The sequence below is a fragment of the Gavialis gangeticus genome, unplaced genomic scaffold, assembly GCF_001723915.1.
Source record: "Gavialis gangeticus isolate Ggan-Ray unplaced genomic scaffold, GavGan_comp1, whole genome shotgun sequence".
In the NCBI taxonomy this organism is placed as follows: Eukaryota; Metazoa; Chordata; order Crocodylia; family Gavialidae; genus Gavialis; species Gavialis gangeticus.
Window position 1 is genome coordinate 27,479,380 of NW_017729031.1, and position 19,832 is coordinate 27,499,211.

Consider the following 19,832-nt stretch of genomic DNA (forward strand, 5'->3'; position numbering starts at 1 on the left):
CCCACAAACCCCACATCCACCCACATCCCCCCACAAATCTCACACCCTGCATGCTCGGCTGCCAGATGTTGTGAACAAAGAAATGTACCTTAGACCCATATTGGTTAATGTTGTGTCCAGTCCAGTTTAAGTACACAATGAGGTTTCCAACATAACCCCACAGAGACTACTCCTTTTTAATTAAAATGTTTCTTAATTCTAACTAAAATTTTCCTTTTGTTAATTTTATCCCATTAAGATCTAGGTCTGATCACTTACTACTGGTGTTTTGCTGCATTAAACTTACTTCAACAATTAAGTCTAAACCAATATTATTGGGAAAGTAGCAATAACAGTTTAAAGCAGGGGTTCCCAAGATTTATATTAGCAAAAAAATATTAAAAACTTACTTTTTATAACACACAACACAAAATAAATCTGATTTGAAGAACAGTCACTAAGGACAGGCAGGTTCTGGATATTTCTTATTGATGGTTGTGCAGAATATCTCTAAGAGATCAGCCTGGGAAAACATGTGAAAAGAGGTACAGTGATGAAAAATAGAACCTACTAATCCAACCCATACAAACACACATGCAAAAGTCTTTGGGAAAGATAAGCAGCTGTTTGGCACCTTTCTAGGAGGAGGCCAGAACTTTCTAGAAGACAAACTTAGACCTTTCAAGTGAAATCTTTTCTCCTGATCAAGACCTGTAGACAAATCTACAAAATTGCAAGGCTGTTGATAGGTCTAAGGGAATCTGGAAATGTTCAGTCAATAAGGCTAGTGGAGTCTCTGTGTTTATATTTTGGCTGAAAGCTATGCAGGAAGGTATCAAGGTAATCTAGAGGGTCTAGATGACATCAATGTTGCCATGCTATCATTTTAACAAACCTGAGAGGAAAGGATAGGGACAGTGTAATTTACGAATGAAGTATCAGCATAAAGAGTTGATTTCTTGAACTAGGGCCTAATGATCCTTCATCTGAGAGAAGCTCAAGTTGAAAATCAAGTTGTCCAGTGTTGTCTCGTGGCATTTGCAGACTCAGTGGACAACATTTGATCCACAGGTCACAGTTAGGTTACCCCTGCTCTACTGTATAGTTCAAATAGGCTGCATTGGTGCCTACTGGCCACATCTACATGTGCACCTTAGGAGTAGACTAATTAGCTGTAGAGTAAAGCATCACCATCTACACATGCTATGCCATTATGCCTCAGTAAACTAATCAGCACTGCCATAAAACAGTAGTGTCAGGGACAGTGCTATTTTATGAGGAAGTAATTAACTGTGATTAAATGCACATGTAGACACCAACTTTAGGTATAAATTGCACCTGGTCAGCCCAGGCAGCAGGGAGCCAGACTCCTACCTGCCCCCTAGCCCCACTGCTCTACACTTTCAGCACCCTCATACCCCATCCAGTCCCTCCACTGCCTGACACTACCCCTGGAGCAGGTGTGGCCCTGGTGTAAACTGCTCCACCCCAGCTCAAATTGCTGCTATCCCAGGTGCACATGTAGACACTGTACCTAGGAGTAGTTTACTCTGGCTTATTGATTCGACTAACTTGTACATGTAGACATATCCACTGAGTATGTCTCCAATCACAAAATGTCTGTCTTCATGAGCTCTGTAGCACAGTGAGCAGCTTTCTTTGCCACTGTACAAGGGAAATTTTCATTAATTTAGGTACGCTGATTACCCACCAAAGTGTAACTTACCTTATTAATTCCTGAGGATGGTTAAGTTTAGTTTCCATAAGGACAATGCGGCATATGCATTCTGGTTCTTTTTATTATTATTAGTATTCAGAGGAAGCTATGAAAGAGAAGCTGAGAGACTAGAACAAATTTGGAAGAATATATGTTAAAGGGGAGGGGAGGAGGTTTTGGGGAGGAGGTTTCATTATATTTTCACATATATTTGCTTTTATTTCTGTCCATGCTTATTATTATGTTCTTGGTTGAGGAAATCTATTAAGCATTAAACATATTCTTGTTGCAATACCTGTTCTCAGAGGAAGTTTTCAATGCCCTGCCCAAACATGTTGCATTTACTTCCTAAACTGGAAGCAGTGTAGCTGTGCTCACATGGTACTGCACCTAGACTACTTAAGTTCTATTAAGAGTCAGACCCAAATAGCCCATTCACAGTGCTACACCAAAGGGCGCTGACGGACAGAAGTGACTTGTTTGTGTGTAATAGGCCACGAAAAATGCTTTACAAGGTGGTTTAAAAGGGCCCGGTCCCATAACAATCTGAACCCTCGTTACATGAAGTTTCAGATGAAGGCACTCCAAAGCAGAGCAGAGATCCATTAACTTGTCAGCGCACACCAGGAGCAGCCCAGCCCTTCTCCCAGTGCTGTTTTCAGAATGGTAGGGGAGGAAGGGAGTGCAGGGACCTAATTATGGGGCCTGCCCAGCCAGTGCTAGACGATGGGGTAGGTGGATTGGAGCCCTCCCTGGGGTGGGGTGGGTGGGCTCTAATTCTGAAGGCAGTGCTGGGGCTGGGAGAGGGGAGGGGGAGGGATAGGAGAGAGCAGCTGCAAAGTCACAGCTGCTCTAAACTGTGGCTAGATCCCTCAGTCTCCAGGACCCAACAGTGAACATCTGTTGGATCCAGAGGATTGCTTAAACTCATGGTGCTTCCTGCGTAGCACCATAAATTACAGTGGGAAGCTGCACTTCTGTCTGCTCATAAAGTAGCTACCCTATTTACAGTACAGGAGAGCACAGAGCAGGGCAGTGTGTTTCAGTACTAAGGTGCCTGGGATAGTGAGTAGTATAGACATAATGCCATTGAAGGGTGAAAGTTAGGGTAGAAGTGAAGAATATATTCTGCAATAGACGCAGCATGGAAAATTGGCCTCTGAATGTTTATCTTCGAAATGTTATCCTACAATGAAACAAATCTGTCACATTTCTGTAATATGGACTACAAACAAAAAACAGAACTAGATTCAGGTCAAAGCTAAGAATATCCTTGCTCATGTTAGGTAGCACCTTACTCTACATCTAGTCCTAGTAAGATCAAGAGGAAGAGCTGTGAGTAAAGGTGTTAGCATCTGGCCAATAATTACCAGGCGTATTAGAAATATTTTTAATATGCAGGGTTTTTTCTTTTCCCTGCGTCTTTCCAAGCATCCCAGTCCACTTATGTGCACATCCACTTCAGGATTTTTTATCTTCTACTTGTTTATCTTGATATTGTTCTTTACATCCTGAAATCCAATAACTGTTTTATGCCGTGTTGCACAATGGAAAATTCCACCAAAATCACAGAATGAAATTTAGGACTCACTGAGGCCAGTGGTGAAATTCTCATTACTAGGTTTGAACTTTTGAAAGGGAAAAAAAGAATTGGACCCATATAGTTCATTCTTGTTAGAGGCCTAGCCAGCCCAGAGGAGCCTGGTTCTAATGTTGAAAATGAGGAGAGGAGTAAATTATAATGGCATAGGTAGTTATGGTCTCTTGGTTTCTCATGGTAAGAGTTGGTAGGATTATTTCTTCCTTCCCTGTAGAATCTAAAGAACTAAATATCTGAAAAAGTATATCTGGTGTGTATTTGAGAGGCATAGTCAGTGGGATGGTGAATACAACTGCAAGGTTATTCTTTACAGTTTCCCCTTTGTGCAAATTATGGTCATTTATCAGGAGGGGGCAAAACATTTTTTCCTATGATGCTATGTGTTGTGCAGAATATTGTGGTAAATGTGCATTTTTCAAAGCAGTTAGGATTCCAAGTGCCCAACCTTGAAAAATGTTAAATATCTATAGTGCTCCTGGAGCCAAGACGAGTACAAAGTGTCAGGCAGTAGATACACCCCTTGAATTGACCCATCAAAGTACCATACTTACTCAAATATGAGATGACCCTGAATGTAAGATAACCCTCCCAATAATTAGTTTCTGCACACAAAACATTTATAAATTTCTTATCATTTTCCATGTATGGAACCTAATTATTGGAGAATTGTCTTAAATTTGTCCCCCACCCCCAACTACTGCAGGTGGGAGGAAAGGTGATGAGCAGAGCAGTAATGGGGCAGGTGGTGGTGGAGGTTAGGCAGCAGCTATATGGTTCTGGCTCCCGCATCAGCCGTAGCCCAGCCCTGGGTTGGGGTTAGAGCCGCTGCCACCGCAGCAGCTCCCTGCCCACCCCTCTTCTTCCATCCCTCGCTGCCTTGTGTTTGATTGCAAGGCAAAGGATTTCCCCACCCCATGTTAAATATGGGGTAGGATGAGTTGGAGAGCTCAGAAGTAAGCAGTTCCATGGCTCAGTGTTTAGAGCACTGGTCTTGTAAATCAGAGGTCATGCATTGGAGCCTTGACCTTTTGCTTTGGGTCTGGACTCAATGATTTTTGCCCAGGCCTTGATAGCTTAGTGGTACATCTTTCCTTCATGGTAAGGGTGGCCAAAAGCTGGAATGGACTTCCAAGGGAGGTGGTGCTCTCCCCTGCCTTGGGGGTCTTTAAAAGAAGGCTTGATAGGCATCTGACTGGGGTCATCTGACCCCAGTGCTCTTTCCTGCCCAGGGCAGGGGCTTGGACTCGATCTGTTGAGGTCCTTTCCAACCTTAGCATCTATGAATCCATGGAGATGCTGAAAATCTTTCCATCGACAGATTTTGTATTAGTGCTCAGTTAGCTAAGAATGCATGGAAGTCTTTGTAGGGTCAGATCTAAATATGGATTTAGGAGCTTAAATATTAGGCCCTAGATTTTTAAAATCCTGGCCCTAGTGTTTTGAAACTCATTTGAGGTTTGCAAACTCCAGTGAGGGGCTTGAGTTTCAAATACACAATTAAATCGGAATGATGAGTATCATTAGGAATGACTTAACCACGTTCCGTCTTTTTTTAATCCCAAAATATTTTGTTTTTCAAAAAGCATATTTCTGATGGCCAAAGTGAGTACAACACTTTGTTGTTGTTGTTGAAGCTGGTTTTGATCTGGTAAGAGTGAAAAGAAACTGTGTCAAGCTGCTAACGTTTTGTTTATTTGTAGTCCTAGTAGCCAAAAGTAATAGAAGAGGACTTGATCTCAGTAAAAAAAAAAAGAAAGAAAGAAAAGAATGCTTTCCCCTAAAATATCAATGGGAAGTTTCAACTATTTCTATAGAAGACATGCAGTCCTAAAATATAGGGATTTACAACCAAAATATAGTTGGCAATAAATCTCACTATAGAATTCTAAATAGAGTTGTTTTATTCACTGCAGAGAGCCATACTCCTCAGAAGCTTATGGAAAACAGGGTGTGTGTGTGTGGGTGTGTGTTTGTGTGTTGGGGTGTGTAAATGAGATGGAGGGAGAGAGTTTGAAAGTATCTAAAATTATTCTCATGGATCTAATTTTATTTTGTGTTTTGTTTATAGGTGAAGTTCATTTACAAGTCCTGACACTTTGCTATGAAAAGCCATAAACAGGGATTCTGCCACTAATGAGAAGAATATTTTTAACTAGGTTTAGCTGGTGGATTATAATTTGTTAAAACAAACAATAGCTTACTGCATTGCAATTGAATGCAAAGATATTACTGTACTCAGCTAAAATCAAATAATCTTTCAGTTTCTATTCTCCCCACTAAGCTACACAGAAATGTCACAAAATGACAAATTACAGGATGAGCATAAGAGCAGTGCCTTCAAAAATACAATAGTTATACAAGCCATCTATTGTTAATGAAGAATATAATGCAATTTGTCTGTCTGTAATACAATTATGCAAATCAAAGATGGAACTATCCTAAAATCTCTCTACATTCCAAGTGATTAAAATGAGATAATTTATCAAAAAGAATATTACTGATCATGTTTATGTGTTGCACATTAATCCTATTACAATAATGTATCTTTCTACTAATGTAATGGATTTGTGCAATCTAACAGAAAATGACTTTTATACTACCCACAATTACAAAAATATTCAAAGCATATCCACTGCTGCATAATAGCATATGTCTATGACTGTACAATAAACCTATTAAAACAAACAAAGCTTATGAATGTAACCTTCATACCAATAAAGACAATGCTAAATTCAATTTTTATTGCCCTCATTATTTCAACAACTCCATATACAATAAACATTGCAAGTAAATTACTTTAACCTTCTTTACTTTGTAAAAAAAGAAAAAATTATAAATATACAAACAGAACCTGAAATGGTCTTTGGAATCTTTGGACTAGATCTCAGCAAGGCGGAGCATGTGATACAGTCTAAAAGACCAACATATAAGCTGAAATCCATACATTCTTCAGGCCAATATGTCCCTTTTAAATGGTGTTAGCAGTTTCTAAGTTTGCACAAATCCAGTTAAATTTACTGTGGTTTTTGTAAATGCAGCCTAGCAAAGAGATTTTTTATTACAGGACAACGTAATCTTCAGTGCATCAGATGTTGCTTAAAGATCAAAGAGATGTCCTCTTCCTAGTGTATGCAGTGAGGCACGTGAAACAGTGGTGGCACACAAATCCTGGCTCTCAGATATATGGAACTGTAAGGGAATATTTAACATGCCACCGAAACAAAACTTACGGTATTAAAAAAAAACATTGGAACCCCAAAATTAAGAAATGTTAAGGATGAATTCCCCTATACCCTTCCCTGTTGCATCATGATACAGTCTTTAGTTACTTGAGCCCGTGCTCAAGCAACATACTGTTCTATCATGCACATTTTCTTCAGCCGTACATAGGCAAGTGAAGCATCTTGTAATTTTTATTCCCCTTCTTGTAGACTTATATTCATTTCAGTTCACAGTACTTCAACATGTCTTTATTGAATTAGATTTTCTACAGTGTTGTTCCTCCTAAAGGTGTGTTGTTTAATTTTGTCAGCACTCAGGTACTATGTACCATGTATTTACATTTCCTCCAGGAGGGCAACTTTTCTTAAATGCCATTCAGAAAGGCTGAGCTCATTAACTGCAGAGGTGACTTCCATGCCCTATGTACACCAATACATTTTGATTGTCCCTAAATTGTATACTGGGGCAGAAGTAAGAAGTTGTGATGATATAATTTAAACATTCTTCTGCCCCCTCACCATGCCAGTGCTCTTGCTTGTCCAAGCGATACCAATTTATCTCACTCTTTCCTGATTTGGTTAGAGTTTGAGAGTAAGAGATAGGAATGATTCTCACACATGCTCAAGACATGAGGCCCTAATACAAATCTGACTGAGCTCTGGCTGAGTCATTTCTGATTTAGTTAGTCTGTGAGTGTGTGCGGATGTTACACTTTAGATTGACTTCACTAGGGTTAGGTTGATCTAGGTCCCAAACTGAGGAGATTCACTAAGTTAGATCAGGCACAGGTTAGCCTGATCTATCTAATGTGTGTACTGTACATGCTCAGAGCACAACCCCGGGGCTGGGAAAGCCCAGCCACTTGCCCCAACCCCAGGGCTGTGCAGAGCTGTGCTGTTTCCACCCTAACTGGGTTATCTTTAACACCTTTCCCCTGACCCCCACAATCCCTGGATGGACAACCAATCCACATAGATCCACCCCCTGAATAACCAACAACCATCCCATGGACCCCTCCATCCCCCCCTACCCCGACTTAGATCATGCTCCCAGCATGGCTCCTGGCACTGGTGAATATGTGCACAAGCGGAGCCCAATCTTCAATCACATGGCTTAAAGTAATCTGTGTGATTATAGATTGGGTCTATAGATCGGGAACATCTCCATGTGACATGTAAGGTGAATCTTTACCCTATCTTCTGCCAGGCTTTACATGTAAATACAGTGTAGTTACTCTCTTAGCCTAAGGAGTGCAGTTGCATGAAACACGGGCTGCTTCCTGGGATGCAGTTTACTATACACAGGTGTTTGGGAAGTTATCCTAGAGGCCTGCCTTGTCCATTATTCCCTTCTACCCCTGAACATTGGGTTGAGATGTTTAAGACTATGACCCAATATTAGGTCTATACCACTAGAGGGTTGCTGTTAACCTGGACTGATTGACTGTGGGTTGATTAAACTGTGTTTCATATTATAGCAGATATATGATGCAGGCATTCCATGATGTACCAGAGAAGACATGAAATAGCACCATATGGTAAATATGACTATGTGTACCATTAGGATCTCTAATGAGCTATAAATCCAGTGTCCCTGTTGTATCTCTAGTTTTATGTCCAAAAAGTCTATGAATTTAGGTTCCCAAATTTGCTTGTGTCCTGTCTTATGAATTGGGTAATATGATCTCATGGGTGGAAATCCTCTTTTTAAGACTTTCTGGCACAGGACTCTCCTTCTGATTTCTGGGAACCCTGTTTTGAAAAGGACATTTATAATATCCATGTTTCTGCAACATGCTTCAAAAGAGAGTTAAAGTCTTTCTGAATGATTGTATGATTGCCAAGGCTATCCAGTCCTAATCTAACAACACCCTGTGTTTAATAGAACAAAAATGCAACAAGAGGCCTAGTCTTCTCTAAACCTTGGGGAATGGCTGTAATCCTAAGAGTTGCACAAAGAGAATTAATACTTGAAAACAGATTGCAACACTACTTTCAGATTCCTGGATCTCACACACATATAACCAAAGGATGGTTCATAAGTAGACATGCTTGTTCCTATAGTACCAATTTGAACATTAAAAAACACGCTTTTTCCTCTCAAGAATAAGGAAAGTAGGAATATTAATAACATATATTTACATATTGCATTTTGACTTTTCTGTACAATCACTACCTAGTTCTTGCAACAGCCCTGGTGGTAGGTAAGTACATTATTAACATTAACACATCTCCAGCCATAACACTTGAGTGAAGCGAAGATAAGGGACTTGCCCAGGTTAATAGTTCAGACTGCCTCTCTCCGGATGGGGCAGGTGAAAGGGAAGGGGACAGAAACATAAAGAGATGATTGCAGAAACGGTGTCTCACAGAGATATTTTACTGCTGAGATGCGTGCTATCTCACTGTATGGGTGTGTGATAGGCACATGTTTGAGTAAAAGTAGACACCTCCCTTTAAATGGCAGCGTTGGGTGCTGACACAGTGAGGACTAAGGAATGGCTTCAGAATATTTCCAGTAAGACAATGGTTTTTCAGAGCTTTATGGATTGGGGCCTCATGATAACCTCTCTTTTTAATAAAGCCAACAGATTTTTAGAATACAGATGAGGATTTTGGCCCTTGAAGTGTTTGTACTGCTTGCCATGATATGAACTTGTCGAGTTCTTGCTTGTTCTAGGGATGTTTGCCATTTGCAAATATTTTGACTTTAAAGCAGACATCATTTCTATCTGAACAGCAAGGAACAGATGCTCCAGCATAGGCCCCAAATAACTTCACCTGCTTCAAAGGAGCTACACCCGACTTTATACCAGTTTAACTGAGACATCAGCTGGCCCTAAGGGCTAAATACCACTCATTTACACAGGTGCAAACACATTGACTTCAGTTGTCATTCAGTGTTGAACATAGACATTAAACAGTGCCATTCTGAGCTATTCTATCTAGAATCTCATGTTGGGAGGGATCACATACCTGTGTATCATAAAATGAACTAAGACTTGCCAAAGGTTTTGATTATGAGATAATTATCAAGTTGAATATTCAATGAGTTTTAAACTTGGGGAACTCCACAAAAAGCCCTCCCTTTTTCCACACAACAAAGACAATTACATGGAAGCACCAGTCACCCTAAACTTTGTAACCAGATGGGCAGGTATAATCAGAGTCCTAGCTTGGGGCTTTTTTGATCCAAGCTCAATTCCTGTCTTGCTCAAGTCACTAAGGGAAGAGATTTTTTCAAAGGTATTTAGGTGCCTAGAGGCAACCCACTGCTCATGTAGGTTGGATCCCATGGAAATCAATGTGAGCTGGGCTCCTAGCCAATTTAAGTATCACTGGTTGATCTTACTCAGCATCTACCTGCATCATTAGAAACCTAAATAAAAATATGAAGAGAGGCTCTGAGCTATGGGACTTTTCAGCCTGGAGAAGCACAGGCTCAGGGGTGACCTGGTGGGAGCCTATAAGTACATCAGGGGTGTGCATCAGGATCTGGGGGAAAGCCTGTTCACCAGAGCACCCCAAAGGATGACAAGGTCCAACAGTCACAAACTCCTGCAAGACCATTTTAGCCTGAACATAAGGAAAAACTTCTTTACTGTCTAAACCCCCAAGGTCTGAAACAGACTCCCCCCCGAGGTGGTGCAAGCACCTACTTTGGACCCTTTTAAGAAACATCTGGATGCCTATCTTGCTGGGATCCTTTGACCCTAGCTGATTTTCTGCTGTCTGGGCAGGGGGCTGGCCCCGATGACCTTATAAGGTCCCTTCCAGCCCTAATGTCTATGAAATCTATGTCCCTAAGACCCCATGCTGTATTTGCCCATCTATAGAAGGAAAATAATGGGTACATCACCAGTGTGCCATGAGTATAAAAGATTGGGTGGCGCTCAAATCCCACAATAATGAAAGCCAGATATGTATCCCAGGTGGACAGATAGCCTGCCTTCCTGTTGTAGGATCTGATCTAGTAACACCATATTGGTTCAGGTAATTAAAGTGAGTATCAATTAACTAACTGAGCCTAGTCTGTATTTCTCCTACACTACATTACCATACAGTAGCTCAATGCTTATTTTACACTTGTGTCACATTGTGCAATGCTAGTATGTAAACTAACAGTCTACCGAAAAGCAGCGCTGATTCTCCATACTAAAGTGTTCGAAGGAATGCAATTGGTAGACCAGTGTGACAAATCGGGGGCAGATTAAAATCCTGCTGGTCAAAGTCTGCCCTCAGTTGTTCCTGCACAGCTGTCCCTGGTATTCCTGGGGTCCGACCGAAGGCAGAATTTGGATCCTGGTCAGAGTGATCAGAGGCTGGAAGGAAGATGGTGTTGGGCGGGGGCGGAGGGCATTTTTCAGCAGCATAAGGCTCACTGGCTTCTGGAGCTTTTCTGCTCTGCTGAGGTTGTAATTACAGCCTCTCAAAGCTTGCGTGACATTGCTAATTTGAGAGAAAATGGGCCACTGATATCTGTAAGAACAGTCAGGTTTAGGTTTTTGATTCCAGACTATACATATCAGCAAATCAAACCTTTGAATATTAAAGGCATTTAAAAATATATGTAATTATGAAAAGCTCCACAAACAGGAGATGGGGAGATGTAAATGTCAACTATTAAGAAAAATTTAAAGAGATTAGTTGGAATAATGATGCTGTGATGAAAAGTCAAATTGGTCATAGAACTGTAGCATGAAATTATGACTTTGACATTATTAAGCCTTTATGTGTTGTTTTTTTTCAAAACACAACTTTTATTTGACAAAGGTCTTTTACTCCAACATAAAAACCTTCATATAAAAAAGCCTCATTTTTCCAGCTGAGCACTGAAGACACAAATACTATCATTTGATACATTCAATTTTGCTTGATATGGCAATGATATCATCAAGGGACTCAAGTCTTTTTTTTTTTTACCTACACTGGTGTAATTCCATTTATTTTGATGCAGTTACGTTGATTTACATCAGTATAAAGGTGAGGAGATCAGGCCAGAAGTCCTCCTAAAAAAGGGAACACGCATCCATACGACGTCATCTTAACTACATTGAAAATATTTTGCCCTTTGGAGATAAATAATTTAAATCAGACAGCAGGGAATATTGACCTTTACCTCCAACGAATTGCTACAATACCTGCAGTTTTAGTTTCCACTGCAGTCCAATGAGAATTCTGCATAGGACTGAGCTGCAGTATCAAGCTATGGAGTTTAGTTTCCAACTAATGTAAAAAGCCATGTACTTGCCATCTAAGTCGTGTTTACCAAATCCAACCTATCTCATCTTCCTGTCTATCATACTTAGCTATCTATCTGTTCTTATGCAAAGGCAATCCCTGGGAGCCTATCCTGTGTTGAATTAAGTGTCTCCAGTAAGGTGTCCTTAACTCTCAGCATCAGTAGGAGATAAGGATATCCAGAGTCACGATGTACTAGAAAACATAGCAGAGCATCACCAGCAGTTTAAGAGATACCAGTAAAGGTTTCTTCCTTGCCTTGAACATAATACGGCCCATCAGCAGGAGCCAGAGGAGAGAGTTAAGTATTTCTAAATGGCATTTACAAAAGGATCTTGAGTTCAGGTGGCTTCTCAAAATCTCTTTTTCTGGATAAGTACTCCCTTATCGACATGACTAACATCCCTTGACATTACCTGTATTCAGCCAGGATCTGCGGGTGGAAATAAAGATGTTGGTGTTTATCTATCTGTATCTAATTTATAGAAACCATGTTGTCAAACTTTTCATGCCCAAGAAGAGGCCTCAGAGGGATTTGGTATCAAAAAAAAAAAGAGAGAAGAAAGACTTAAAAAAAAAAAGTGATATCTGCTGCATGTTTAAAAAAATCTAAAAGATCCCAGTTCCTTACGTTTGGAGAGTCTCTTAACTCCCAGACGTGAGCTTTAAATATAAATAAGATAACAACAGCAACAAAAGCAAAGGGGTTAAATGATAGCAGGGATCAGTATTTTAGTGTATGCCTTATACAATCTAATAGATACAAATAAAAAGGGCCAGGCACAACATAAATATTTCCTATTATGGATAAACTAAAGTCACAATGGAATCTGTCATGCTTGTGATATGAGAGATGGACAATATTTCTGAGCTGCTGCCATGCTGGCTCCTGAATGGAGTTTATATTTTGTTTATGGAGCCGAATCAGAAACCCATTTTTTCCCCCCTTCTTCCTTAGGTTGGCGGGGGAGGCCCAGCATGTGTAATTCTTCTTCATGGAAGCTCGAAATGGCTGTGGAGCAGCTCAATATTCCATTTATTTTATTTATAAAAGAAATTCAAAGCCTGAAAAGATGAAGTAATTGACTTACTGGGATGACAGTTAAACCCACTAAATTTAATCTTATCCTCTCAAGTACAACATATCGCGCTTACAAATTATCACCCTGCACCAGACAGGCCTGCTCTCTTCACCTAATCCAAATGGAAATGAAGGCCTCTGTTATTGTATTATCTGACTTTACTATCAGCATTAATCCGGCTTAACTCACTTAATGATGCCACTTGTGGCACTATGAAGGCAGCAAAGAAGTCTATAAACTACTTCCATTAAAATGCAAATCTGGCCCACAGAGAAAATAAGTGACACAAAAGTAGGAGAATTCGGCCATACACTGTATTAGCCTCTTGCCGCACAGAACTGATACAAGTATAATAACTGATGCTGTGATTATTATTCTAGCTGTGGATTTCCAATGAAAGGAAGCCAGTCTACCACAGAACGTCACAAAAGTGCTTCAACAAGCCAGGGTATTTAATTTCTGAAGAGATTTATATTTTTTGTTGTCAGGAAATGAACAAATACTTATCAATGTAAAAACTGCTATCTTAAATCTTCCTGCCAGGTTTTTCATACTGATATTATTTGCACCCTATAACACAGGAAATGAAAATCTTCTATGCCTTTCACATCTCCACTGTATCTTAAAATCCTTTGGTAACAGACTTGCTTCTTTTTTTTAACCCCCTTCTGTAAACATAAAAGAAAACTTTTTATGGATTAAGTATAGGGAATTACTAATGCCAAAATTTCAACCCCAAACGCCCGCTTCTGAACATTTCTGTTCACTCTTAATTTTTTTTTTTCAAGAAAAGCATAACATCTGTTTTACTCGGGAAACCTGCTTCAATTTTAATATGAAAAATGTGCCCCCCCCAATCCATTTTCTGTATGGAAATTCTTTAACACAGAAACCTTTATTAGCATGGTGAGGATCACAGTAAAAACACTAGCAGGAGTTTTTCTTGATTTCTCCTGGATTGAGTAGCTCCCCACTCCTCTGTCATTGTGCAGTTTAACTTTTCGCTTTCCACACGGACAAGGGCTTAAATCAACATATCTTCACTGGTTTTAATTGAATCATGCAAATGCAAGTTTACACCAGCTAAATGCTGATCTCGTCTACCATATTTATGCACAGGGAGATGGAAGTATTATTCCTCTCCTCAGTCCTTTTCAGCGCTCTCTCCAGTTTTTCTTAGAAAGCTCACTACGGCTTTTGCAAATTATACCAAGCTACAGCTTTGGTATTCACGTTTTGAATCGTCCCAAGTATGGGGTGCGTGCATCCAGGAGTCTGGTTTATCAAAGGGAGCAGTAAGATTCAGGTTCAGAGATGAATTTGGATTGTGTGTACCGCTCAAAGCATTGGGGGGGGGGGAGTAGATCCAGAGTTTTGGTCATGATAATTCAAAGGAACTTTCTTTGTGATCCCCAGATACCAAGCTCACCCTCAAAATGTTGTTACCAGGGGACCAGTGTTCAGCAACAAATTCTTTCTCTCTTTTATTGAAATAACATTAAATAGACTTTTCTCCTATCTTTGGTTAGAAAAAAAATGGCAATCTTATTGATCTGCTCAGGTCCCTTCCGACCCTAGAAACTATGAAACTATGAAACTCCCCATTAATTTATTTCATAGTCTCTGTGTGAGTCACCTTACACCTTTGTCCATGAGAAGTGTCATGGATGTCAATGGATTAGTCAATGTGAGCCACAGAAAATCTTGCCTAAAAGTGTCTGGTGTATTAGGACATTACATAACCCTTGGTTAAGGGTTGCAGCCATGCAAGATTCACCTGATAGTGGTTCATATATGCCATGCCTTTCATTTTTTCACAACAGAAGAATGTGAAGTAAAACCATGCAGGCACAACGTGGCTCCAAATAATCTTATTCGTATGCAAATATGCAAGGCCTCAAACTCAGGGTAAATCCTGGGTAGTCTCCAGTTAAAGCCAAGTGCGACTTGATCGGAATGGTTCCCCAACTGAAACCTAATATGGCTCAAAAGTGCTTGAAATATTGCTCACAGAAAGCATTAACCATTCAGTGCGCATGAATGTGACTTCTTTTTTACCTTAAAAGTGCCCTTTAGTAAGAGGTAATCTGTTTTAAAGAATGGTATAGATCTAGACTGTGCCAGCATATACTCAGTATTTTTTCTTTTAATTGGATTTAGTCATGGTGGAAGTTGCTAAACAATCTAAGGACAGGCATCGTTTATCCAAGTCCTTACTCAAGTCTCAATTAAAATGTCCATGGGCCTCTGAAAATCTTTACCACGTTTTCAAAAATTTTTCAACAGCACCTTTTTTCACCAGAGCTTACTATTTTGTCAAAATTGAAACACTTTGTAGCAATGCACTGATTTCAGCAACAAAAAACCAAAAGAAAACATTTGAAATTATTTCAAACTAGAAATTTTTGAACTTTCTGTTTTATTTTATTACAACTTTATCATTTTGCTTTGACTTTTATTTTTTATTTTTTCCCCTTTCACTTAATATTCTGCTTTTACATATATGTTATTTATAATAAATAATGTATCAATATACTACAAGATTGCCATACTGAAAAGATATGTTTTGTTACAGTTGTTCCATTGTTTCCAAACAAATTATTTCTGAATGTTCTTTCTGGGGTAAACTTCAACAGTTTGAATTTCGGTCCCAATTAAGGATGCAGGATTTCAAATGGCTGGTGTTTGTTGCCATCTGATGATTCTAGTTTACAATCTTGAAAAACTTCTTATTAAGTGTATGACCATTTTGAGTCTGCATGGACTAAGTAAAAATAGAATAGGGCATCAGGATCTGGCTCCCACAGAAATGCTACGTGCAAACTTTCTCGAACTTCTCTGCTAATACAACCCAAACCTGACCAGGAGAAACCATCTTTTAGGTGAGAAGGAAATCTTGGAACCATTCTCATGCAATTCCTCTTCCTTCTTCTACTGCTGTCACTTCTTGGCAATGATGGCAGTAGCTCCCTAATGTGGATACTTGCCCACTTGGAACTGGAAAGAAATTACTTATTCATTTAGCAGAAGCCATTAGACAACAGTCATTTGGTAACTACTTACTGGCACTACAGACTTAACCAACATTCAGATATTTGACCTAGATGTAAGTAGCTAAAAATCCCATTACCAGTCTTGGACCAATCTTATCCTTAAGCATTACTTTGGGGAATTAAATTAGTAAACACTGAAGGCTAAGAGCCAATATTTTGTTCTCAGATAAATGAACAAAGAACCAGTTTGAAAATGATAGCTGTCCTGTGTTTTATGTGCAGAAGCAGTATTAAATTCAATTTATCTATATACATGTGCTAATAGACATTGTATCTTTGCATAGAACAAATCCATAACATAAAACCATAAACCTCATTGCACTAACCTGGAAGTTCTAATAAAAAGCCTGTATATGAATTATGTACAGTAAAAGATCCAACTAAATTTAGTTAATTGCCTAGGATTCTTGTGTGAATTGTTCTCATTTTTGGATGACCTGTAGTTGGTCCACAGCTTATAAAGTAGGTAATGGTAACATTTTCAAAAGCAGCGAAGTTTGATTTTGAAAGGTACGTGAGGTTCTGGTTCTGAAAGGTATTCAAGGCTTTGACTCCTACTGAAATCCAGGAGAGTTAGACACCTAAATAATTCTGTGGATATATGGGCCCTGGGTATTTATTTCCAGATCTGTAAAGGTATTTAAGTCTAAAGAAAAAGGTAGGCATTTAGAGGGATTTATGAAACCACCTAAGGAAGTTAGGCCATAAAGTATTTTTTTAGTTCAATGGGAGCTGGTACCCAAGCTCCTTAAGCCCTTTTGAAAATGTCACTCAGCATTACAGTTGTGAGGATCATTGAAATTTTTTGGTTTGCTGACTGAACTAAATTATCAAAACAAAAAGTTTTGAGTTAACCTAAAATATATATATATTTGTCAAATTGGAAAATTAAAGGCACGTTGCTTAGTTTGTGAGTTCTTATGCTTTATAAACCTTAAGTTTAGGAATTGCTTCAGAACGAAACAGCAAAAATGTTCCATTTTTGAAACTGTCAAAAATGAAATATTTTGATTTTTTGGGGGGCTGAAGCTATTGGCTGAATTCAACATAAACTCCTTAATTGTTTTGGTCAGTCCAATCTTGTGTTCATACCAAAATCTTTACCTAGCATTATTAGGTATTTAACTTCATCTTCGGGGCTAGGTACAGACATTCAAAAAGCCTGAGGTAGAATCGATCTGAGTTGCACGGTTTTCTGTAAGCGGCGTAGTTTAGATCAGTAGCTAACAGAATCCATTTACCCCTTGGTGGGGGAGGCAAATCTTGACCAGGTTCCACCACTCTTAAACTAGTCTGTGTGTGCCAAACTGCTCTGCTATGTGTATAGCCCAAATTCCTATCACTTATATCAGTGAAAGTGTAATATCTGTACCTGGCCTATGTGCTTAAATACTTCTGAAAATCTGGCTGTTTTGAACATGGGTTTTGAATGCTTTTGAAAATGTTGACCATTAGGTTCCTAAATGCTTAAATTATTTTGAAAATGGGACTAGAACGCCAAGGTATTTTGGGAGCTAAATTTTTGAAGATATTTTATTACATTAAATTTACTTTTGAAAATCCCACCAGGCACCTTAAGCACACTTAGGCACTTAAATACCTTTCAACACATGGGAAACTGGTGCCACCCTAGTTAGGGGGAGCACATGCCCCCCCCAGCGACCAGTCAGCAACCAGAGGGGTCCCCCTGCACCCAATTTTGGCCAATCTCACTGGCTGTGGGGGGCAATCCCCCCACAGCCGATCTTGCCTCCTGGGAAGTGGCTGTGGAGCTCCCAGAGGTGGCCACGGCTCTTCATCCAGTGCTCCCACTCCCTGGCCAGTGCTCGCAGGGCCTGTCCATTGCCTAAGTGGGGAGCACGGCCTGTCAGGGGGTGCACCAGTGCTCTCAGGGGGTGCACCAGCACTCTCAGGGGTTGCACGTGCACCCCCATGTACCCCCTACGTGTTGCGCTGTTTCAACAGGTGTTGTCAACCTACAGCTCATGGGCTGGATCCAGCCCACCCAGTGATTTTTATCCAGCCCACAAAACCGTGATGTCAGCAGCATTTTGGTGGAGGGGGGCATCAGCAGTATTTGGCAATGTGAAGAGCAGTGGCTAGGTTGCAAGCATAGCAGTGGCAATCAGCAGCAGGGGCAATTAGCAGTGGTTGGGTCGCAAGCAGCAGTCCACCTTTTGACTGAGCTGTGTTAATTCGGCCTGCTCCTCTGAAGAGGTTGCTGACCCCTGCCTTTTGAGAACTGGCCTTAATGACTGGCCTGTATGACACAGGTGACTATGTATTCACTTGTGTCATGTAAAATGTTCTCATAGCATACTAGGAAAGTCATTAGCATAGAGATGGATGCCTCCAAGTGCAGGTGCAAACTGGGCTGAACTGGATTTTTCTACTTTGTAGTAACCACTGTAAAGCAGGAAGGTGTTGATTCATTTGGAAATCTGAACAAAGAAAAAGTCCAGGTCCCAAACATAGTTAACAATAAAAGACCGAGATTTCTTAACCCATCAGTTAATGCAATAAAGAAAATGCATGCTCAGGAAGAAGTGAGCTACAAATAAAGAAGGCAGAGGAGAAAGGATCAGCAACCTATCTGATGTAGAAAAAGGTTCCTGATGAAAAGACTCTGGTGAGGCGAATCAAGAAAATCCAGAAAGCTCATACATCTGCAATTCTTTCCATATTCTGCTCAGAGTCACATCTGTATAGCAGCGAGCAAAAGAAACTATCTGGAAAAGATGCTCTTCTTATAAGCCATCTCGATGAAGCGATTCTGTGTCTGAGAGAAAAAGAGCGAAGTGATGATGCGATGCTGTTGTTCATTCTGCAACGGTGAGGTGGGGACCTGTGAAAATAAGAGGTAGACGTGAAAGGCTGATCACCTGGCTACAAGTCGTTCTAACAAAGGGAGAAGAATGTACTTGGAGATCTATGGACAAAATGTGCTATATGAGAATTGGGCATTATTTATCATAGCCAAGGCCAAAGCTTGATCAGTCTGCCATGTGGCATGGAAGATTTCCAGCTCACATTAGGCCTCTGTAGTGATGCTGCAATCAGTGAATGAAAATCCCAACTGACACACTGAAAAACTCCTCCTTGTTTTTTACCTGCGTATTGCCACATTGCCTTGCCAGATAATGAGATGAATCAGCAACTGACACTGCTTCTAGACTAGTTAGGATTTTTCAAACACAAGGGAATAATTAAAAGAGACATGTTTATATTGCAAACACCCGTAGGATAGATCTTTGGATTTGAACAAAGCTGTGCACTCATGGTCTAAAAGAAATGTTTTTACGCTTTGCCTGTGGGGGGAAATCTTTATTTGGGCTTAATTGTGAATATATATTAATTATGTAAGAGAAAGAGGGAGTTAGGGAAAAGTTACACTGTGCATGTACAATATTTTTAATCACTGGGGCTTTGCGTTTGAGTTCTGTAGTAATAAAGATGAAAATAACAGTATTTGAGTAGAGAGATACCATAGTTAGCCATGTTAGCCTGAAGTCAGGCAGAGCGCAGGGTAGCGATGCGATTTATACACTTCCTGAATCAGAGATGCATAAGCTTTTGTGAATAGAAGCCCACTTCATCAGAAAGGTGCACCTCTACCCTGTCGTCTGCATTATTTGAGTAAAACTGCCTAAAGCCAAATGACTGGATATTTCGGTTTTTGCTTTTCATAGGCTTTTATTATTATTATTTTTCAGGACTTCCTGGAGTCATCAATGGAATAAAGTAAAAAGGAGTCTGCTCTCTTATTTGCACAAAATAGAGCCAGGAATATGATAAGGAGCTAAGGTTGCATATTATATTAGCCCTTTCAGCATTAGCCCACTTACGTCCTAGCGTTGCAATGAGATACATGTAGGTGGATCATTTAGTGAGTGCATAGAGCCCCACTGAAGTCAAAATGAGGCTTCTTGTGAATGCAAT